This window comes from Pelobates fuscus, chromosome 5 (genome assembly GCF_036172605.1).
Source record: "Pelobates fuscus isolate aPelFus1 chromosome 5, aPelFus1.pri, whole genome shotgun sequence".
Classification (NCBI taxonomy): Eukaryota; Metazoa; Chordata; class Amphibia; order Anura; family Pelobatidae; genus Pelobates; species Pelobates fuscus.
Window position 1 is genome coordinate 180178801 of NC_086321.1, and position 25225 is coordinate 180204025.

Genomic DNA, 25225 nt, shown 5'->3' on the forward strand with positions numbered 1-25225 from the left:
GCCCGGTCGGTATCAATAGTCCTCCATGACTGTGTCAGCCAAACCCACAAAGTCCCTATCCTCTCTATCGCGGGGTCTCTGCGCTGCTGGGTAGTATCTATCTCCACTAACACTTCCTCTATTATTACCACTATTTCCTCCAGGACCTCCTCTACCTCTCGCTCTGCCTCTATAATTACTGCTATACCCTGCCCTAGGTCTGTCTCTCTCATAGTGTTCCCTTTGTGGACACTCACTTTTCCAATGCCCTTCTTCCCTACAATACGCGCATTGGTTCCTACTCAAAGGTTCCCTATTCCATTTACTCTCGCCTTTCCGTTCCCCTATACACTTCCTTTTCCCTTCTATCTATGCCTGCGATAGCTACCGCTAGCATATCTGCTTTCCTACGCATCTTTCGCTCTTCCTCCTTCTTCGTCTCTGTCTCCCTATTCATATATACTTTATTTGCTATTTCCATTAGTTGGGTTATAGACATCCCTACAAACCCTTCTAACTTCTGTAGCTTGCGCTTTATATCTCCGTAGGCTTGGCTGACAAAGGCAGAGTTAACCATTCGGGAATTCTCAGGAGCCTCTGGATTAAAGGGGGTATACAAACGGTATGCCTCCAATAATCGGTCATAAAAGACACTGGGCGATTCATCACATTTCTGTAATACCTCAGCCGTCTTAGACATATTAATCGCCTTCTTCCCTCCGGCTTTCATGCCAGCAATAATAGCGTCCCTGTATGCTTTTAAATGAGCCATATCTGCGCCATTGATATTCCATTCTGGATCAGCATTTGGATAATGTGCTGCGGCCCATGCTGCCGGGTTGGCCTGATTTTGTGTACGGGCCACTTCTTCCAGCGCTTGCCGCCTGGTTTATCCTTGTCCTTTCCTCGTTATTAAACAATGTCATAAGCAGTTGCTGGCAATCAGCCCAAGTGGGATTATGTGTCTGGACTATGGAGGTAAACATATCCGTCATGGCTTGAGGCTTTTCGGTGTATGAGGAGTTATGGGTCTTCCAATTAAATAGATCAGTAGTTGTGAAGGGAACATAAACGAATACTGGATCAGCATATTGTATCTGGCCATCACCGTTAATGTGTGTCGGGCCAGGTGTCAGTCGAAGAGGCATTTGATAATGTCGGGGTTGTAGGGTACCGGTCAATTGTCGGGTTAGTATGGGGCTTCGTTTAGAAACATCAGCTAGGGTTTCTGGTCGAGGGGTAGTAAGACAAGGGGATGGGGACGCTTTACTGAGGGGGAGGTCGGTGAGTAAAATATTCCGGGCCGGGCTAGGAGGAGCCTGACCAGGAACTAGAAATGGCGCCAAATCTGGGTAGGTGGAGTTGACAGAGGTAGGTACTGAGAGGGGAGGGTTTAAAACAAGAGGGCTGGGCTCTGAGCTAGAGGAGGGGGTAGGTGGGGACAACGGGGCAAGGGGAGGAGCATTACCAACAGCACCTCCTCTTCCTCTTCTGGTGGAGGAGGAGTAAGGGCCGCCCATGGGGATCTCGGACTCAGGAGGCGTGTCCAAAATGGGCGTAATTACGGCCTTAGTGGACAAGCGAGTTCTGGCCACCATGAGGCGACATTGTTCCTCATGGCATACCCGGATCCATTTTGGCGAGTCATTTATGGCCTGCTTCCAACAGTCAATATACGGAAACTGGCCGTAAAGTTCAGGCCTACCTGATACAGCCACGTGTACACGTTGTACCAGATTAGGATCCAAACTGCCACGTGGTGGCCATGCGGCAACCAAAGTAGGCCATTCCCTACTACATGAAGTAGTCAGGCGTGTTGGAGACATCTTTACCCCAAAATCATATACAGTGTATCCCTTTTTAAAGTTTTTCAACATACATCCTAAGGGATCCATAACCGTCGAATCTGACGCACCCATACCAACAATGAAGCGTCGTCTCCAACAGCAACTAAACAAACACTCTTCCAACGGTCACACCCGTTCCCTCGGCAACAGCACCACGTGGTACAGTTACTAAGCGAAACGCACACAACAAAACACTCAGGGAATTCCCGTACACACACAGCTGTTACACCAGTCACTAAGTAACTAATACTGTACCTTTTGGTAAAACTATACAGTCACCCACGCTATAATTCCCTATATCTAAATTACCCATCTATAACATACCCCAGTAACATCGTCTTTACAAACAGTAGTTATAGTACGGTTAGCATTGGTTAGAGTACAATTTAAAGTCACAGTTCAATTAGTAGTGGTTATGGTGTTAAACATACAACATAGACGACAGTTATTAGTAGTTATTTACAGTATCAGTAATTATACATGGTTATGGTACCGTGCGCTATAATACAGTTACACACTATTCACACTCTCGCTAAACGGCAGAGCTCACGCTATCTAGCAAGATATACACGCTACTACAACAATCTTTAACACATTTACAATTCCCAACTAATCTATTGGCCAGTACCTTGATGGACTACCTAAAACTATCTACATCCGTTTTGGTTAGCCACACTACCCAAGCACCACATATAGCGAACTAGAGGGCGGAATTTACACAGAACCCTCTTAGTCTATATACTCTATCAAAAATCTAGTGGGTTCCAAATTTACACGCCTTCCCACTTAGCCAAGATAGGTTGAGATCTAGCGGACCGAATTTACACAGACGCCGCTTAGTCTCCCGGTCCCTCCGACCTAGCGAACGTAATATACACCCTAGAACGCTAGTCTAGACAAGACACCGGTGTCCGGCTTGGGCTATTTACACAAGAACCCAGCCTGACTCCAAACCAAAATTAAACGGGCTGACTACAGGGCGTTTAATTGAGCGGTGCGCCTTTGCTCATTCCCTCCACTGGAGGGGGCAGATTCCAAATAACCCCTTATGGGCCTACCGCACAATCGGTATCCAATACCCCTAGTGGGTCCACCGTCTAAAACAGTGGTCGTCTTACCTCCTCATTCCTGAACCTGAGTTCACACTCATCGACGGGGACACCCCAGCACTTACTACGTAGAGGCCGATGATCTCCTGGACAACAGACCAGTGGCGCCGAGATGAAGGGAGGTCCACGCAGAAGTTCAGGGGTGCAGCCGTAGAGAGCGTGGGCAAAGATAGACCGTCTTACGCCTCTGCTTCTCAGCTACCGTTGAACGATGAGCTTCCCGGCCAATGCACCAAATGATACCGGAGAAACTGACGGAAGCCAAGCACAGAGAGATGGACACAGGTTTCTTCAGGAAGGAAGAGATTCTTTATTCGATTCACCGACCGGGACTCAGAGGGACTAATGTCACCAATAGTCACCACAATAGTGTAGGTTCCTTATATAGGCATGTAACTCCACCCATAATCAGCTCCACCCACACATACTCTTACCCAATCAATCGAACAAGAACTAACTTCCTGTTTGACCACATGGCTTGCCCAGCACAATGGAGGAGGGGAATACTACATCCTGTATCCTTGCACATGCTCCGTACACTACTGATTGTATCTTTGCCACGTGCAACCAACCGACCGATACACCAGTATATGCACGTACACATAGCACGTGGTAATCTCGGCCTACTAAATTTATTTTTACTGAGATTCCACCACACTAAAAGTCCAGCTGGGGAATTAAGCATGTTAGTCTGAAGGGATCATATTCTGGATTAGTTTTTCACCCATTCAAAAGTGAATGAGCATGAGTTTTTGCAGCATTCAGTCTCACAAAATATAAAGCATGCAGGTTAGCAAGCAGAACAGTATAAATCCATAAAATAAACCTGGCAGCAGAAAAGTTCTATTGAATTTGCAGATTGTTAGTGCCAGAAAAAGTCAGCAGCAAGCTTAGTAGAAATAGTGGGATTAGCAGTGAAATAGCAACATATATTTGAGCTTTTGAGCACCCAATAATCTTCTAAAACACATTTAACAAGGAACTAAAATGAATATCATCAATACTTAGCTTGCATTCATCAGATCTTCAGTGCCAAAGTAGAACTTTCATGTATATCACTTGAAGATAGTTTAAGGAAAATTTTGTTTTTAAAAGTTTGCCTTGCTTCAGTTTTGGGCTGCTTCCTTGTTACAATGACTCTATGTACTGTTTACCAGGTCTCTATGCACTTTTACAAAATAACCTCTTGTCGTTAAAATCCATATTATGTCGGTATTCAGACCATACGAACTCACTCCACGAACCATTATAAAGACACATTCGTCTGTACGAACAATGGGCCACCCAGCCCTTGGCATGTGCCGCCACTTAACCCCTGTCACCTCTAAAAGTACCGAATAACCGACCACCCTACGAGCATTAACCGCACAAGGAGTTGCGGTCTGCGGTTAACCACCAACTAATTGACGGTCACAGGGGATCCACGTTCATATACATTTCCCCGAAGAGAAAACTTCCAAAAGACTCACGAACGGGAACCACCTACATTCTGGCGTGTGGCAATTAGAACGTTGATCTTGCAGTTCACCGCAGGTTAAGTACCCCCTTCCGGGCAGTCTCCGTTCGTCTCCCGAACGGCCGGGACAACCATACTGAGAGCGGGGATTCGGGTAAATATGTAATTAATACCCAAGTGTTAGGTCGAGGTCCCGCTGTCCATTGACCAGCCTCAAAACATGGCCGCCATGAGGGGTTCGCGACAAAAGTGCCAAATAAGACTTTATATGGCAGAAACTCCCCGATCTGTTCGTGGAATCTGGGTGCAATTCGTATACTTGATGCGTCCAGATCTGAGCTACCGAATGAATAGTGGAATAAACTATATTCCCCCTAAAATGTCAAAGTTATGTATTTTTAAGCTGTTTTCTAGGACACAATAAAGCATGGTCTTTTGGGCGCTTGGAGATAATTAGATTGTATAACCGTTGGACTCATTATCTCCTAGCTGGGCGGGTACTAGTTTGAATGATACATTGTATTATGATTGGTTGAATCTTTGTACTGTACCTGTATCCCATCAGGTCCATAGGGGGCTGTAGACCTGGGGACTTGCATAAATTGCCATGCTTGTGTGCCATTAAAGCCAGTTCGTTTTACCCTCAACTCGCTGCCTCGACTTGTGTTGTAGGGATCCGGGGAATCCTAGCATTACTATAGCTAGTGGGATATTCTACATTTACAGATTTATACCGATTGAAGCACCGTTCAACTCTCTGACTTCGGGAACCAGGACATCCAAGCGATCCAACCTCCTGCTAGACTGGAGGCAATCGTAACAATTGGTGGCAGTGGCGGGATCATCCTGGATTTCCTAAGAGAGGTATAGAATGGATGGAGAGCAACTACGATAAAGGATTTGCTCGAAAGCCGAGGTGGGAACGCGAGCAACCGGCCAAGGAGTGAATTGATTGCGGACCTAACCGTGTTAGACCAGAGCTTCACCTTGACAGAACCCACGGTAATGCCCAGCGACGAGAAGACAAGGATTGTCAGGGAAAGGCTTCCCCTATATGGGCCGAACCCTTCCGTGGAACTGGTGCAACAATTGATGGCGGAGGCAGAGGCGTATATACAAAGAACCAGGGCCCACAAGCTCAGCAAACTGACCGCCCAGCATGGTACTACAGCCACTGCACACAGCAGCTCCACGGAACTTACGGAGCAACAGAAGATCCCGTTTGCAGCATTCAAGCCGTTCGTGGAAAACGAGTTGGGGATTGACTAATTTTTAGCCGATTTTGAGAGGCAATGTGCCCTTCATCAAATCCCCACAGAAGCATGGCCTCGTATCCTGGCGGGGAAATTAGCCGGGCGAGCGATGGAGGCCTTCAGGACTCTCAGCACCGAAGAGGTGGTTGAAGGACCAAGGGCCTAACGATCTCAACGAAGCAGCGAGACTAGCTGATGAACACCGAGACGCTCAGATACAGGAATTCAACTTCTCCTGAACGGTGACACGTACCGAACCTAGAGACAATCACAGAACCAGCCCGTGAACGGAATTTCGTACGCCTGTGCCAGCAGGACCTACCCGATACACCGGACCACCCAGCCACTACACCCAAGAACGCTCCCGTCCCACCTGCTTCAAATACAAGCAGCCAGGGCACCTCATAGCCAGCTGCCCCCTCAACAACAACTACCCCTCGCGGAATTACAATTCATCCCCCTTGGGCAATATCCGCCCAGCTCGCGCTTTCTGTGTTGAAAAGGAAAGCCCTCTGTAAGAATATCTGGGACCTCTCCATGAAGCCAACCCTGTGTATGCCGCAAACGACAACCGGCAGCACCACAGACAAGAGGTATTGCTGGAGGGCCGCCCCACTCCTGGGTTAAGAGACACCGGAGCCACTATCACCCTGGTACAAGCGCTCTACAGACACCGTCACTGTCAGGGTGGCTGGAGGGGACATTTACAAACTACCAACGGCCAAAGTGCATTTGGATTGGGGTGCGGGGAAAGGAGTCGTGAGGGTGGGAATCAAGCATAACTCGCCAGCTGAGGTTTTACTGGGAAACGGCCTGGGCCCCATGACTTCAGCATATGCTCCTTCCTACAATTCGGAGGCACACAACTACCCGGTCGCAAGCAGGAAGGACTCAAGACCCTTCACCAAGGACTAATTACCCTTCACCATTACCCTGGGATACACCGGCAGCCTTTGAGGCTGAGACTAAAACTGACCCGACACTCCAGAAGTATAGGGAGAGAGCCGATACAGGGACTGGGGGGTCAGACCACAAGACATTTGCATGGGAACAGGGCAGATTGTACAGGCATACCGAGAAAAAGGGGCACCGCAGGAGACAGCTGGTCATTCCCCACAAGTATAGACGAGATATACTCCGGGTGGGTCACGACATCCCATTAGCCGGACACTTAGCAGTAATCCGTACCCTCCACCGTATTACCCATGCCTTTTTCTGGCCAGGGGTACATGCAGATGTGAGAACGTACTGTAATATGTGCAAGGTCTGCCAAAGGGTGGGCAAGAGAGGAGACCACCCCAAGGCACACCTCGTCAACATGCCCATTATAGAAGAACCCTTTAGTCGTGTAGCCATCGACTTGGTGGGGCCACTCGCCACCCCCAGTCCATCCAGAAAGAGATATATTCTTACCATGGTGGACTACGCTACGTGCTACCCAGAGGCAGTGGCCCTATCCAACATCCAGGCAGACACCGTAGCTAATGCCTTAGTTCAGGTGTTCTCTCGGGTGGGATTCCCCTGGGAGATTCTACCCGACCGAGGCACCCAATTCACTGCTGAACTAACGCAACAGCTATTGCATGTCTGCAAAATAAAATCCCTCCTCAGCTCCCCGTATCATCCTCAGACTAATGGGCTATGTGAGAGGTTCAATGGAACCCTCAAACAAATGTTGAAAACCTTCACTCAGGAATATAGAGACTGGGATCGCTTCTTGACGCATCACCTGTTCGCTTACCGGGAGGTGCCCCAGGAAACAACCGAATTCTCTCCCTTTGAGCTGCTATATGGACACAAGGTGCGGGGTCCCCTGAACCTTATCCGTGAGCACTGGAAGGGAGAGACGGAGAATGCTGGAGTACCCATCGTACCTTACGAGCTGGAGCTTAGGGACCGTATGGAGCAATTAGCCAGGTCGGTCCAGGCTAACCTCCAGGCGGCCCAGAAGCGACAGAAAGTCTGGTATGACAGGGGGGCACGGCAGAGGAGCTTTTGTATAGCTTTTGTTCTCAAACCTGTTAAAGCAGACAAGCTGCAAGCAGCCTGGCAGGGACCTTACCAAGTAGTGGAGAAACGCGGGGACACCACATACGTGATTGCCAGCTGCCACGATGAGAGCCTCCAAAAGATATTCCACGTCAATATGCTGAAGGAATACCTAGAGAGACCAGAGGATGTGTCAGCCATATGCAGCCCCGCGTCCGAAGACCCCGATAGCCTTCCCATACCCGACTTGTTAGACCAGGATCCCCCGTCCGATGTAGTGAGCCAAGTGCAGATAGGGGACCGACTTAACCCAGTAGAGAGGGAGCAGCTGCACAAACTGCTCCAAGAGAAACAGGCAATGTTCTCCCAGGAACCAGGGTACACAGACTTAGCCACTCACCAAGTGGACACCCCAGGGCAGCAACCCTTTAGACAGGCCCCCTACCGGATCCCCAAGGCAGTCTGGGCAGGGATGAAAAAGGAGATAAACAAGATGCTCAGACTAGGAGTTATTGAATCCTCCGATAGTCCCTGGGCATCCCCGGTGGTACTAGTACCCAAGAAAGATGGTACTACCAGATTCTGTGTTGACTATCGGAAGCTCAATGATAAAACTGTAACTGACGCCTACCCGATGCCCAGAGTAGATGAGCTGCTGGATCGCATAGCCAGGGGAAACTACCTAACTACCATTTGTTACGACACTCACCGCCTGGAGAGTGAAGCCGCCGTTTAGTCGATAATCCCCTTTCTCCAGAAATGCAATTCCAGTATAACCGATCATAAAACTCCCGAACGGAGCATACGAATGCGGTAACTCCCGATCAGCAATCCATCCGAAATCCTTCCACAGCTAGAAATAAACGAAAGCGCTGTCCCAATAGTAAATCCCTCCACAAATGAGACAAAGCTCCGTTTTGAAGGTCAAGCAGAATGTGTTTAATGGGGGCTACCTGCCCAGTATTTATGCAGGTCTCCACCAGGTAGACACTCCCCTAGGGGACCTGGTGGAAGACTGAAAAATATATTAAACGGTAGCCAATCACAGTGGCTATAACACAAGCCCTTCCCATTTTACCCACAATACATCTCTTCCTATCCTGGAGATAATTAGGGAGAAACCTAATTAACTCCGAGGATAGGAACCATCGCCATCTTAAATTCAAACACAAAAAATGCAATAAAATACATAAAATCAGAAGTACCGAATATAAAGTGTTCGTGTCACGTATCCCCAGATAGCCTGGATCTGAGGGCATATTCCTACCGAATAGCGCTCAGGTCCGATGTACACAGTCCAATCGCCATGGAGTCAAAGTCTCTCATAAGTCCTTCGGTATACGAATGACTCCATGGGACGGCTATCTGGGTAAGTTCATACGGATGAAAGAAACTCCCGAACGGAACAGTGTTCGTATGCCTCCAAGGGAATAGAAGGGGAGACGGCCGTCTCCAGCGGTGTTCGGTAGATAAAGAGTCCGATTTTAGATCCATGGGTTTTGCACCGAACACCGCTGATTCGCCTCGTGTCCAAAATGGCCGCCGCCTCGTGTTCGGCATACGAACGACGACCACCCGTACGAAATGGAATGGAGAGGTGTTTGCGGTTAACCACAACGTTCTAATTTGTGGTCAAGGTGTTAATGAGCCGCACACTCCTCTCCTGGGTGGCCGATGTTCGGTAGTTCCAATCGGTACTTTAGGAAACGTACGAACAACAGCGTACGGACAGGAAATCCACGAATCCAATGAAAACAGACGACCCAGCAATACAGGTCTATGCAGCAGGGTTCGTCACACGATTGACCTCTGTAAGGGTTACTGGCAAATCCCCCTGGCCAGGGAAGCTATCCCCAAGTCGGCATTCATCACCCCGTTTGGCTTATACCATTTTAAGGTTATGCCATTCGGGATGAAGAATGCCCCAGCCACATTCCAGCGCTTGGTGGATAGACTCCTTGATGGCTTTCAGGATTTCACCTGTGCCTACCTGGATGATAGTACAAAAAAACAAAACAAAACTGCAGCGCTTTACTGGGCTAAGAAATAGCAAGCCTCTAACATCCCCTAAAGGTGGATATTCACTTAGAACAGCAAAAGCCCACTTTTGAACATGAACTCAGGTGCAAGTCTTGGGCAGGATGAATTTTGAAAATGTAATTTTCTTGACTAAATCTGGTTAGAACTGTGACATCTGATGATGTTGTCAGTAACTGAGAAGAGTCTCTCACTCTAAGCATTTATGAGCAACCAACCAACTAAGGCCTGGCTACACTTGAATCTTTGTTTGTTCCCAGTAAATAGGAGGGTCTATAGTAGAAAGCAAAGTAAGTTCTGTAAGGTATGCTTTCCCAATTTCACAGGTGGTACTCTTTGACAATGGGGCTTCATTGGTTTCCACTAGAATGGTAAGGACCTCATCCCAATCAACTGCTACTCTGCTCTGTCTGCCTTTGCTTGTAGCACCATGATCACAGACACCAGCTAAGGAGGAGGATCTCTGGTGCGTAGAGATGCTGCCTTTGCTACAGGGAGTTTCACTAGTTTCTCACATTGCCAACTCTTGCTGTTCTTCCCTTATCATACCCCTCATTCTCTGCATATCACTTTATTAACTAGTCTGTTCCATATAGGCAGGGTATCACTCCTCACAGCCACAGATTTTTCTTTCATCTTTTGTCACAAATAGTGGCCAGCATTTCATGAATGTAACCTTTTAATTCCTCCTTTAACCTCCTAATAAGAGCTGCCATTTCTGAATACAGTCTCTTGCCTGGTTCAATCTCAGGCTTCTGTAGGAATACTTCCATTTTGTTCCTTAGTAATGGGAATATAGGAATCACCAACTCAAAGCTTGCTGTGGCGTGACTTCAATTGTCTTTAACATCCTTGAGTGGCTTAAGAACAACCGCTATCCGACCTGTAGCCCTCCCCGTTCCTCTCTTCCCAGTGTAAATGTCAGTCCTATTTTCATCTCTCATGATAAGTAATATAACACTCTCTGCATCATCTCCAAAGTAGAGTTACACTGTATCATAACATCTTAGAGAGGACAAAGGGGTGGTAATCATGATTGTTCTTGATGCTCCATCAACTTTTAACAAGCCTTCACACTGCGGTGGAGGTGCCCTGCAATCTTTCGACATCTCTCTAAAATGCCCTCTGCATCAGAGTGAATGCCCTGTGCATCAGAGGGAATTTTGGAATATTTAAATTTCGGCCAATTTGGCAATTCGATAGCATCTGAATTTTCTATTTGCCGCAACATGAAAATTAAGCAAATGGATCTATAACTAATCAAATTGATTAATTTTGAGAAGGATTGCAAATTAGATTATCTATTAAACAACTTTAAAAGCAAAATTATGAAAAGGGCTTTACTCAGTTTTTCGTTTTTTTAATAATTCACCGTTTATTGGTAAAATAGCGTAATACAGCACAGTAGGATAAAATAAAACCAAGGCATTATAAGCACAGCATGTCATAAAAAAATTTGCAAACGTAATAGTTAAGCTAAATATTACAAGTCTCTCTAAGAATAATAGAAACTAGTGATGTGCCTGAGTACAGCAGGCCTGGGGCAGAAGGTTACTATAATGGGCTGGAGTTGGCAGTTGGGTCACCATGCCCTAAAATGAATGGCAAACAGAGAGCAGGTAACCGACTAGCAATCATACATTAATGTGGGCCTTGAATAAAAGGGAAAGAAAAAAGTATGTTATTGAACCCTCAAGATGAGATAGCAGTGTAGAGACAACATCAGATGGAGAAAAATATATAAATAAATACATTATTTTCCTTTTTGTTTTTTCCATCGAGATTTCAAAACCATCATTACTGCTAAAAAAAGAAAAAAAAGAAAAGGAAAACAACTCCAGCCCCCATAAAAGAGGTAAAAAAAAGAGGAAGCCTACGTGAAGACCCACTTTGGAACACTTATGGAAATATACACCGGCATCCCTGAGGAAAAAAATAAAAATTATTTAAATTGATAAAGATTCTCCCCTTTAATTTCCATGATCAAAAACACTAGGTTGCAAGGCAAAATAACTATTTGACCATGTGAATGCTGCAGCAAACATACCCCTAAGGAAGTAAACACCTCAGCCGTTCCACCCAAACCAGCCAAAGCTCCCCCACCAGAATCCCTGCAGCACAGAAGACACAGAGAGACCTGCCAGTCCACAGGACCCCCTTCCCCTCCATAGATTCCATAAGCCAGCCAGCCATCCTTTGCACATCCACTGGGTCAACTAGGCCACGGTAAAAATAGAAATGGCACCTCCGTGTGTCTCGCCTATCACTGGTCACACTTCTGAGTCAAGGTGTGCGTTATCCCACGGCCACCTGTCCACCATGGGATCCACACTCCATCCCAGCCAGGCTCCCTGCAACTGGGACAATGTTCTCTGGGGCCTCCACTAAACCCAGAGGTAGAAGCCCCAAATAAACAGGTGGCTTGGCAGTGAGTCCACTATTCCTTGGAATAGTGAGCATAGAAACAGTCCACTGAGGAATCAAGACAGATCCCGTTCCCTGGCCTCAGGAGGGACAATGGGTGAGCAAATTGAAGGGTGCCGAGTTCTTGTGTAAGATTGCGGTTTTAATGCAGCTTACATAGCTTAATTAGTAGCAGACATCCCAGCTTGCACAATAACTTTATTCCAGAGGCTGTGGTTGCAAGAGGAGGCTTAGATCTCTCTATTCAAACCATCAGACAAACTGCACATCAGACAACCACTCCATGAACAGGTGAGTAGCCATAAACCAGAACAAAAACAAAAGTGTAGCATAAGTTATTGTGAGATGAACGGGATATCCCCCACCAGCCGGAGGGGGAAGTGGGGCTGTCGCGTGCCCCATTCGGCACAGTATTGGGGAGCCTGGTGGCTGTGGCATCATCCCTTTGCAGAGGCAAAATATTTACAGCAACCAATTAGAGACTTACAATTCATTCCAGGTCGCAGTGAGCATGGTCTGAAGAACCGAGTAGACCCACCTCGCTCGTGTCGCCCCACATCTGCAGTGTTCTGCTTCTTTTGATATTCTACTTCTACTGAGATGGGAGCTTTCCCCAATAAAATCTGGCAATATGACAGGTTGAAACTGTGGCGGTATACCATCCAGAAGATGGGTTACTACCGCCTAGATTATCCCTTCCAAGTTGTGTTTAACTCCAGAGTGATTATACCCTCTTGCACAAATTACCGCTGTCTGACCCAAACACTAGTCGAGACTTAGTGAAGGATGAAGAAGGCAAGGCACACTAAATTTATAAACAGACCACCAGCATGGGGTCTCCATTCAAAGTAACACAAGCCTGCCCAGGCATCTATGTGTCTGGGAGATGAATGTGTCAGCTCTTGGTTAAACAAATTATCTCCCGGACACAAGAAGCCGAACACACAAAACTCTGAAAATACACATAACACCAACATTATTATTATTATTATTATTTATAAAGCGCCAACAAATTCTGCAGTGCTTTACAGTGGGTGGACTAACAAACATGTAATTGTAACCAGACAAGTTGGATGCACAGGAACAATGAGCTTACATGCTAGAGGGAGTGTGGTAAAGTGACACAAATGTTAAGAATAGTATTAGAGAAGTAATGACAGTTGCAGGAGAGGAATCAGTTGGGAGCTATTAACAGTTTGATTGATACACTTTTGTGAAGAAGTGAGTTTTAATGATTTTTTTTGAAGGAGTGGAGACTAGGTGAGCGTCTAATGGAGAAGGGAAGGGAGTTCCACAGGAACTGTGCAGCCCTCGAGAAGTCTTGAAGGCAAGCATCAGAGGTGGGAGTACGAAGAGAAGATAGAAGTAGGTCTTCAGCAGAGGATAGGGGCCCATACGGGACATACTTCTGTGTTAGGGAGGATAGATAGGTAGGAGCAGCATTATGTAGAGATTTGAAAGCAAGAACCAGAATTTTAAATTGAGCCTTACAGGAAGCCAATGCAGGTACAGACAGAGGGTTGAGACGTTGGAGGTGCACGTAGACATTCATTTTAGACTGTAATGGCACAAGCTGGGAAAGGCCATACATCCCAGGAAAGGTCTCTCTGGAGTGCCCAATCTGTCCAAAAAGTGCCCAGATTTGAACTGGCTAGCCCGAATTATATGGAAGTCCAAAGTTTAGCAGCTCACAAACACTCGAACCCACCGAACGGGAAACATATGAAATCCTTCTCTCCTGGAACAGGCAAAATAATTCTCCAAAGTAGCAATCCCCCAATCACCAGACCAAGCTCCGTATTGAGGGTAAAAAAGGATTCTGATTTATTGAGGGCTACCTGCCCAGTATTTATGCAGGTCTCCCACCTGGTGGACATTCCCCTAGGGGACCAGTTGGGAGACTGTGACAAGGGACAGACACGTATCAATGATAGACATACAAGGGGTAAAACATTCCCAGGATACACTGCGTTCCCGCCTCTCTGTCCTGGGGATAATTGGGAAGTAATTATCTCCCAGGACAGAAGCAAATCGCCATTACCCACGAGGTGACAACAGGACAGGGAAATGCAATAAAATACACAATGTCACGAATGATACATAAAACCTATACATGTAACACATCCCCAGATAGCTTAGATCTGAGCGCACATTATTACTGAATGGTGCTCAGACAACACACATACAGTTCAATTGCCATGGAGCCAAAGTCTTTTATTACACGAATAGGCTCCATGACATAGCTATCTGGGTACAACATTCACTAAATACAAAGTCCTGATTGCTCCGGCGTTCGGCAATACGACCAGAGCTAGAAGCAGGGAAGGCTGGTGGCTCAGCGGTGTTCGCAAGTAAAAGTGTCTGCTTTTAGTTCACTGAGGCTGGGCTGAACACCGCTGGCTGTCCGAGAACTGTAGAATGCCGCTACCGTGGGGCCGCTACCGTGGCGCCGCCATGTGTAACCAGTCAATTAAGCTGCTGTTCTTTTGGGAAATAACAAGGGAACATACAGGGACTGTACGGGCAAGGAAATAACCGAACAAACAGACGAACAGAGGGAGAATAGACACAATCCACAGACAGACAGTTCTGTCACAGACAAGATAGTCACCAATATAGCTTTAGCTTAATAAAGCAGTTTTGGTGTAGAGATCATGTTCCTACAGTCTCACTGCTCAATTCTCCTCCATTTAGGAGTTAAATTACTTTATGCAGCCTTAGTCACACCTCTTTGCATGTGACTTACACAGCCTTCCTAAACACTTCCTGTCACGGCAAAGGGTACATTATTTATTATTATACTATGGAATATTGCTATTTAATATAACTTGTGTAGTGCATCAATAATTTGACCCCTGGGTAGAGGACAAATGGCAGAGAGAAATTGCTCTTTTGATCAAAATGGGCTTCTGCAAGGTGTGAAAAGGATTGCCCTTTTGATCTATCAAAGGCTCTGCAAGGTGAGATATTTTACACTTGAGCCGCCTGTATGTCTAGTTTCAATGTAAACTATCTGACTTTGACATTATGACCTGAAACTCTCAACTGATAGTTTAACCCCTTAAGGACACATGACATGTGTGACACGTCATGATTCCCTTTTATTCCATAAGTTTGGTCCTTAAGGGGTTAATCCTTTGAAATTGTAATGGTATTAGTTTCATGAAGACATTTGTGTTCCACTACCATATCCAAGAGAAACATTATTACTTACCCACAGCTTAATAATTAAGCCTCATTTTTGTTACATTTTTATTATATTTGGAATGGGACAAGCCCAATCTTTTAAATGAAGCCTAAACATGAGTTGCACAACTTAAACCGTGTGGCAGGGATTGTGATGTCCGCCATATGGGGTTGCAACTAAGGCATGCGATATATGTATAGAATAGGAGAATAATAACAAATTCTTAGATGCAATTATTATTTCTGTGGCAGGTACATAAGAAATGATAGAGTCAAATGTTTCCATTCGGATTGAGATTGGTCTGGAACAAAGGAGGTGGTCACTTATTATTTCTATAGGTACGCCTTAACTCCACCCATGGGCAAGACTTGATAATCTACAGGGTATATATCCAATGATTTGGAGGTGTGTTGGTGTACTTGCTTGGGGCCAAGATCTAATTTTGAGTGAGTCCTTCCTTGCCAGAGACCCCCTGGGCAGAAGTTTTACTTTGAAAGTGAGTAATTATGACTTCTGTTATTTTGTCCTCTTTGTTTTTATCTGTTGTTGGTGTAAATCATTTGTTTATCATCCATCTTTTGTATGCACTGTGACTATTCTTTTTGCTCATAATAAATATTTCTTTATTAGGTTTTGCCTTTGTCTGGTAAAAGGATCACGTTACGTGAAGAGACTAATTAGTATTTTGCAATTACATAGATATTGTACTACCGGTAAGTAATATTTGGTGGGTTTTTATTATTGATTTACCTGCGGGACCAAGGCACTCCATTTATAAATTGTCTTGGTGGTGGCAGTGTTAAACTAGTAATAGTTATATTATTATGTTTAAGTGTGGGTGGTGTCAAGGGGGATTTTGTCATAATTTCCGGTCTAGTGCAGACAAATAGTTCAATTTAACCCTTTCCCCACCACAACTATGTCACACACACGCTTGGAGTTGGGCGCGTTCGTGACACTTCCTGTAAAGAGTCATCTAATGTTTACACTTACACTAGAATTTATTATGTCCTTTTCTGTTAATAGCTTGCTATACCCTGCAGGAGTCTCCTGTATGTAAATAAAGTTCAATTTAGAGAGCTAGCGATACAAACTTCTAAGTTAGGTACATCTAATTGAAAATTAAACCATTTTTTTTAAGTACCTGTAAAAATAAATATAAACTTACCATTTGATTTTTTTTTTCTTCTAAAATCTTTTTTTTTCAGCCCCAAAAAATGCCAAATAAAAATCCATAATAACCATAATGTCCTTCCCCTGGCCACCACCCCTGAGCGGTGGGTGGGGGCCCTAAGTACAAATTGGGGGGGGACCTAATGTCCTCCTCCCTGGCCCCCACCCCTGAGCGGCGGGTGGGGGCCTAAATACAAATTGGGGGGGGCTATTGTCCTCCCCTGGCCCACATCCCTGAGTGGTGGGTGGGGGCCCTAAACTAGAATAATGGGGGGACCTAATGTCCTCCCTCCTGGCCCCCACCCTTGAGCGGTGGGTGGGGGCCCTAAACTAGAATAAGGGGGGACACCTATTGTCCTCCCCCCTGGACCTCACCCCTGAACGGTGGGTGGGGGCACTAAATACAAATTGGGGGGTGACCTAATGTCCTCCCCCCTGGCCCCCACCCCTGAGCGGTGGGTGTGGGCCCTAAACTAGAATAAGGGGGGTACCTAATGTCCTCCCCCCTGGCCCCCACCCCTGAGCGGTGGGTGGGGGCCCTAAATACAAATGGGGGGGACCTAATGTCTTCCCCCTGGCCCCAACCCCTGAGCGGCGGGTGGGGGCCCTAAATACAAATTTAACCCCCCTCCCCCAGGTGACTAGGGGCCCCAAACATTAACCCCTACCTACCCCCCTCACCCTTAAAAATAATAATAACTAAGTACCTGTAAAAATAAAAATAAACTTACCATTTGATGTTTTCTTTCTTCTAAAATATTCTTTTTTCAGCCCCAAAAAATGGCAAATACAAATCCATAATAACCGACGCAATTAAAAAAACCAAAAAAACCTGAGCGCAAAAAAAAAAATCCATCTTCACCCGGCGAGGGCTCTGCACAGACTGAGCGCTGCAGGGCAGGGGAAGGCTTATAAAGCGTTGCCCCGCCCTTCAATAAGGCTCAGAGCACTCTAATTGGTGGGTTTAAGCCATCCAATCAGAGTGCTCTGACAGGTAAATGAAGAGACTGACAGGTAAGTCTCTACATTTAGCTGTGGGTTTGAAATCCACCAATCACAGTACTCTGTGTCATTTTACACAGCGTGGGAAAGTTCTTTGGAATTTTCTCACGCTGTGTAATTTGACTCAGAACACTCTGATTGGTGGATTAAGTAACCAAACAGAATATACTACTATAGTAGCTGGAGGAAGAAGAGATAATAAGCTATATAGCTTATAGGTAATAGACATATAAAACTCCCAAAAAGATTCCTAAAAAAATGTTTTCTTATTGTATAACACTAAACTAATCAAAAAATATGTTATCACAAGAAAATAATATATTTACAACTAAATGCAAATTAGGTATTTTATAGGAACATAGACAAAATGATGTTCTCATTTAAGCCTTTAGGTGAGACGGTGTCCAAGTGATGTATTCGATATGCCTCACGTTGTAGAAGCATACGGGATCCGATCTCTCACTGTCAAGTCAGTTTTCCGAAAGTATGTCAGTCTAAAGGGGCGGGAAATCAAATAGATTACATGGTCTGTAGTACAGGTGATATGATGCTTGATAGTGTATATTTTACCACTCCGCAGATGTACGAATGAATTACTACCTATCATGTGGCTGCAAGTCACACAGCCCCCGCATTTGAAACAACCACATTTAAGTATTCTCTTCGGCTTGTCATAACAATGTGTAGGGTCTCCTTTTACCAACAAGTCGCAAAGGTTTTTTATTATTAATCTTGTTGGGAGGGTTTTTATCAGACTGTAGGATATCCCAGTGTTTATAGATCAAGCTACGTACTTTCTGGGTATTCGTATGATATGTAAGTGGTACAAATATACATTGTCCCCTGCCTTCAATTGTCTTGCCATGTTGATCTCCTGAATTAAAGCGTTCAAACGCTTTCTCTTTGGCTTTTGAAAGGGTCTGTGGGTGGTATCCTGTTTCTAGGAATCGATCCCACATCTGTTGTAACTGCGCGTCTCTATTTTTAATTTCACTATTGTATCTCAAAACCCTCAGGAACTGAGATAATGGTAGAGAGTCCTTGATATGTTTTGATATGTTGGGGATGGAAACGTGTTGCTTGCAAAAAGGTATTACAGTCAGTTGTTTTGCCCTTTTTTGAATACCCTGGGTTATCTGCTTTTTCAAATGGTATGTCATGATGGGGTTAATTTTCATTTCTGGGCTGCCATACCGTCTCAAAGGCAACATAGCCAATCTGGCACATAGCAATTTACAAAAACAGAAATTGGCAAAACTTATGTTTGACCCTGTAACTTTTCAAATCACCATAAAACCTGTACTTGAGGGGAAATTGTTGTACTCGTGAGACATTACTCTACACAAATATGAGTGTTTTAAAGCAGTAAAATGTATTATACTGATAATATCATCGATGAAATTGCAGTTTATTTGTTCAAAATGCAAAAAAACTAATATAAACGCTAATTGTGGCCAGGGTTTGTGTCAGGATTATAGCTGATCCAGCACTCAGAATTGTATCACACCCTTGAACTAAGGATAACGTCTTACCGGACCTTAGAATAGCAGAATACTTGCCGATGTCAGGGTTCACAGAACGAGACACAACGATGAGGAAAGCCAAAAGTCAAGCATACCAGAAATCAGGGAAGTCAAAATAAAGCCAAAGGCAAATACCAGAAAAACACGATCAGGAACACACTCTCAGATAACCAGCTAGTGGAAATCACGACAGGGCAATGACTATCAGGTAACTTGGGCTTAAATAGACCCCAGAACCTGTGTGTGCGTCATCTGTCAGTGTCAATCGTGCCGAGGACGGATGTGGGGCTATTTAACTGCGTTAGTCCGCCGCGGCCGGCATCCATTGATATGCTGCGATGTTCAGGAACTGTACCAAGCGGCTGCTGTATAGTAACTCTATCGATATTGGGGATGTAAATATTATTTTTCACGTGGAAATGAGGGATACTTGGCAGTTTGTGACTAAGTGGCTACTAAAATAGACTGGACATACCCCATTTTGAATACCATGGATTTTCTACGTTTACAAATGGTATGGGGTTCATTCCTGGGCTGATATACTGTCTCAAAGGCAACATAGGCCCAGCAAACCAATCTGGCAAATTTCAATGTGCAAACATGGAAAAGGGGAAAGCCCTACATTTGACCCCTGTAGGTTTCCAAAACCCATAAAACCTGTACATTGGGGGTACTGTTGTACTCGTAAGACCTTTTTGAATACAAATATGTTTATTTTGTTTCTGTTAAATCCAATGGAGAATTTGAAAAATAAAAACATTTCTTAATTTTTCACACTTTAAAAAAAATAAAAAAATATTCATATTATTGTGTTTCATATATAAATATTTGATATGCAATGAAAGCTCTGTTTCTCCTTAACAAATGATATATAATAAGTGTTGGTGCACATAATATGAAATTATGGTTGAACCACATATAGCACAAATTCTAGGTTTTGTTTACGTTTTATTTTGATCATAACTTTTACAATTGGCTCAGTCCTTAAGGTGTTAAATAGGGAAAAGGGAATGAGAGCCCTCCCATGTGGAGGGGCCTAAGGGCCTATCTAAGTGGAAGGCTCCTCTGGGTAACTGGGTGTCCACACCTCCCTATGTTGGTGGGACACTATTACACATTACCCAACATTTCCACAGGAGGAGAGGTAGGCATGAAGGCAGATAGGGCATGCCTGCCTTCCCCTGCATGTCGCAACCCATATGGAATGGCTGCAGGGGCTGCTGGGCGAGAAAGAGTGCAGTGTAACCTGGCAGCTGGGAGGAGGGTTTGGCGCGTACCCACTCCCAGGACGCCGAAATCCATTTGGCTTCTGGTGAATGAGCGCAGCGCACCAGCCTCTCCCGGTGTGCCGAGACACTAATTGGCTCAAGGCTTAAGCACATTGAATTAATGTGCAAAAATAAGTATGGTATATAATCCAATTCCCTCTGCACAAAGAATGCATTATGCATTGTGAGGATAAAGGCTTTTGATCTTGTGCTGGACTATATATAAGAAATCCAGTTGAGTACACAGAAGTCATTTATAGACAACCTATCACAATGCCTAACTGAGCTGATGTGAACCACACCTAGCTGAAATATCTGGTTATGTGACAGTATAATAATAAATTATCTTGATGAGAATTTTACTGTTGCCTCACAAATAGTGCCAGTTTTGTGGAATGCTATATTAAATAAAGCAACCGACAATTTATTTACAATAAAGGAACACTATAGGATCATGCACAAAAACATGTCTTTCTGACCCTGTAGTGGTAAAACCACCATTTAGCTCCCCTCACCCCCTTGCCTCCTTAAATATAGTAAAATCTTACATGTATTCAAGTCTGCAGCTGCTGGCTCGGCCACTGTCTGCCTCTGACCAGTCTGCTGACTTCATCAGAAGTGGTGGTCTTAGCCAATCACAATGCTTCCCCAAAGGACTAGCTGAGACTGACAAGGAGGCAGATCAGGGGCAGAGCCAGCACAATTCAAACACAGCCCTGGCCAATCAGCATCTCCTCATAGAGATTAATTTAATCAATGCATCTTAATGATGAATGGTCAGTATCTCCATGCAGAGGGTGGAGACACTGTGCAGCACTGCCCCAGGGAGCACCTCTAGCAACCATCTAAGGAGTGGCCAGTGAAGTTACCACTAGGATGTAATGTAAACACTGCATTTTTTTCCAAAAAGACAGTGTTTACAGCAAAAATGCCTGAAGGGAATGATGCTACCCACCAGAACAAATGCAATAAGCTGTAGTTGTTCTGGTGACTATAGTGTCCTTTAAAATAAATGGTATCTGTAGCAAACATTAGCTGTATATTATATAGAATGCTATAACCCTCCTTCATTATTATTATTATTATTATTATTTTTAAAGCACCAACATATTGAGATATACAACATTGACTTGCTGAAATAGAGAGTGGCATGGGCTGAACACATTTAAGATGTAAAGTATGTGGGGGGAATATTTCTCAAAAGTGCTTTCTAGTCAAAGCAATTAAATAGATTTTATTAACAATATAGACCACAAATCAGCATACCAGTAAAAATTCAAATAAATTATGCTTGTCCAGTATTATCATAGTTTCATTCATTTAGCTTGTTAAGATAGTGATATGGCACAGCATTTCAGAATAACACATAATAATTTATACCTGTTCTATAATTAGTCATACATTTCACTGTACCATGAGAATCTGAATAAATAAAGGGATAATAACTGACATCCCTAGTTTATTAAAATGCTATGCACCAACTGAAAATTTTGTGCGGCTTATAGTTGTAGTATTCAGTATATCCATTGAGTTGACTGTCTCATTCCCAACGTGAATCTCAATCCAATCCAATCTGAAGACTGTCTATCTTTGCATTGCTGCACTTCATCCCATTATAATTACATATTACATAGTTACACAGGCTGAAAAGAGACTTGCATCCCTCAAGTTCAGACTTTCTCACATCAGTTTTTGCTGTTGATCCCAGAGAAGGCGAAAAACCTAGGTGGAAGAGCTTTTCACTTTTGCAAGAAACTAGGGAGGTTGGGGTGTGGGGAGTAGGAATCTTTCTCAACCTCAGAATTTTAGTCAGATCTCTCCTTGGATCAAGAAGATGATACTCCACATGTTAAACATTGCATGTCTGATTATTATGTTTTTGCAAGTATTCATCCAGTCGCTGGTAAAGGAACACTATACTGTTATTAATACAAAAGTGTGTTCCTAACCCTATAGTGTCCTTCTTTCTCTGTGCTCCCCTCCTCCATAATGAAAGGCTTAAAAAAACCTTTCTTTCGTTTACTTAATTCATACATTCTGTTTAACTCAATGAAATAATAAAATTTAAATCCATACGAACACGGCTCAGTCTCCTCCAAAGGGTGACATGGCCGTGATGGGGAAACCAAATGCGCAGGTGCGGCAAGTGCTGAGCGCATTAGAGCTTCCTCATAAGAAAGCACTGAATCATTGCTTTCTCATGGGGATTATCAATAAGCTGGATGTCCTCATGCAAAGCGTGAGGAAGTCTAGCATCGTTTCATGGAGTTAAAAACCATGTGAATCGAGGAAGCAACTTTAGTGGCTGTATTTACCCTACAAATTAAACATTGCAGTTTTTCTGATATGCATTCCAAAAGAAGAACGTTTTTATTAGGATATCTTAAATTATTGAAGACTGAAAAAAGGAGAGATTGTGAAGTATAGGCAGATCTGGATGTCATCAACATAAAGAATTCCTGGAAGCCTCTGCTGTTATATGTAGTTGATGGGACTTCTATGATCAGGGGCCTAGTCTATGAAGAAGCAGAACCCAAGTATCTACCTTCTCACTGGGGAACATCATGCATAAACACTGCCTGGACCTATTACCTTCTTCTATGGTCTTTCTCACCCCTGGTCTTTTCTGTCTCACCTTCTTCTCCTCATTCTGCAGTACCACTTGTCTGGCTCCTGGCTCCACTCCTCTACTGTCCATGTGTCTTCCACACCAATCAAATATGAAGACTTCTATATGTATTTAACAAAAAAGCGCAGAGAATTTACCTTCAAGATGTCCATATTACTATGCTATTGATTTACTCCTTGGGGCTGCCATTCCATAAGGATGCAACTTCCCACTTGCAGAGGCTGAATTTAAGTATTTGAAGGAATTTGTTTTGGAGAGCCTTACCAAAGGGTTTATTAGACCCGTAAGGGAATATATTGGACACATTTCTTGTCTTTATCATGATGACAACCTGGTCTTTTCCACAACTCCAACACAACGTATTCTACACATAAGAAAGATCCTACAATGCATGGGCTATGTACCAAACTGGAGAAATGTGTGTTTGACACTTAGTCAGTTGAATTATTGGGTTACATCATCAACCCAAAGCAATGTTTAAATTAATTCTCAGAAGGTGAAAACCATCCCGAATTGACCCTACTCCAAGAATAAAAAAGCCATACAATGTTTCTTGGGATTTACAAATTTCCACTGCGATTTTATCTGAGGATTTCACCTAGGTATGTGCTCCCTTTACCACACTAACAAGAAAACAAGACAAGTATACCTGGGCACCCAGCCCTTGATAAACCCAAGACACTCTTTACAGAGGCACCCTTCCTGGTACAACCTGACACCCCCAAGACATTTTTCCTCAAAGTCGATGCAATCTGACAGGAATCTGGGAGGAAAACTGGAGAGATGATTGGCTCTATCCCATAGCTTCCTCAGAGAGGAATTAGCAGAAAGAGAACTACTTGTTATTAAATGTACTTAGAGGAATGGCACCATCTGCTGGAGGAGTCTTCGCTATCAATCACAGACCATCGCAATCTGGAATACCTCCAATAAGCCAAATGCCTACGACTCACCAAGCCCATTGGGCTCTTTACTTCTCCCGCTTCCATATACAAATCATCAATAGATCTGGTTCCAAAGAAACTAAAGGTAAACACTAATCTCACATAAAACATTATTCAGTATTCTATTGCCACAACAGTTCCTCACTAGACCATATCCATGTTCTGCACACCCCACACCCGACAGCGGCACTTCATACATCAAAAGAAGGTCTGTGGTACCTTGGTTCTCAAGTATACCTATCCCGGGCTGTCTGTCGAAGCCTGTTTCATAATATGTTGTCTGCTGGACATGATGTGGTCACTAGAAACTGGGAAAGGAAGGTTACTATTTCTAGTAACCTACCTTCATGCAGGACACTAAGGAGTATGTCCTTTCCTGTGTAGCATATGCCCGATCCAAGACCCTAAAAAATAAACCCATTGGGTTGCTTTAGCCAGTATCAATTGCTTCTGATCTATGGATAGATGTTGCCATAGATTTGATTGTTGACACGCTGTCTTCTCACAAACACAATACCATGGACAGGTTCACGAAGACGTCTCATTTTATTTCCACCATTGGACTACCCACTGCACCCAGCTACAATATTCCTACAAGAAGTATATTGTTTTTGCCTTATTCCATTATATCAGATAGGAGAACTCAATTTATATTTCACTTTTGGTCCCATTTCTGTCGACACCAGTGGATACAATGGTGTTTGTCATCAGCCTATCAAAAAAACAATCTAATGGCCAGACTGAACGGCCGAACCAAACATTATAACAATGCCATTGTTGTTACATCTCAAATCTACACGATGACTGGCTGTTGCTACTCTGAACTGTGGAATTCTCCTACAATTAAATTCACCACTCCATCAAACATACACCTTTCTACACACAGAAAAATAAGTAAAAAGTGGTGCTAAAATATTATCCTAAAATTAGTGGAAAATATGTACAAAAATAGCAGCACCTATAATGTGCAATAGCCAACAAATATACACTTGTATAAAGGTGCACTGTGTCTTTAAGACTTGTGAAGAAATGTGTTCATCACACACAATAAAACTAATGTTCAAAAGTGCAATATCAACCTAAGTGCACACTGTATTATAAAGTGTCAAAATGCAAATTATAGCAACCAAATTTATGTGCAATTTCTCTTTTAAGTACATATCCTCCTGATACCCAGCCCATTAACTTGCGTCCTATGTACTGGACATTTCATTCACATGCATCTCCTTTTATTCTTTGAGCTACTTTACTAATCGATCCTGTATTGTAAAGAGGACAACCTGGGCTGTCCAGTGATATGTCATGTGATAGGCTGGGATGCTGGGAACTTCCTCTTCCTTTTTATAAAAAATGGAAAGAAATTGGAAGTCAATTTTGTCCTTGTTTTTTTCTTGTCAAGTAATAA

General features: G+C 44.0%; 1 long non-coding RNA gene across 1 annotated transcript in view; it reads right to left on the reverse strand.

Annotated features, from left to right (window-relative positions):
* Window positions 1–25225, reverse strand: part of LOC134612681 (uncharacterized) — a 645290-nt gene that overhangs the window by 585117 nt on the left and 34948 nt on the right. The gene's annotated exons all lie outside the window — the stretch shown is intronic.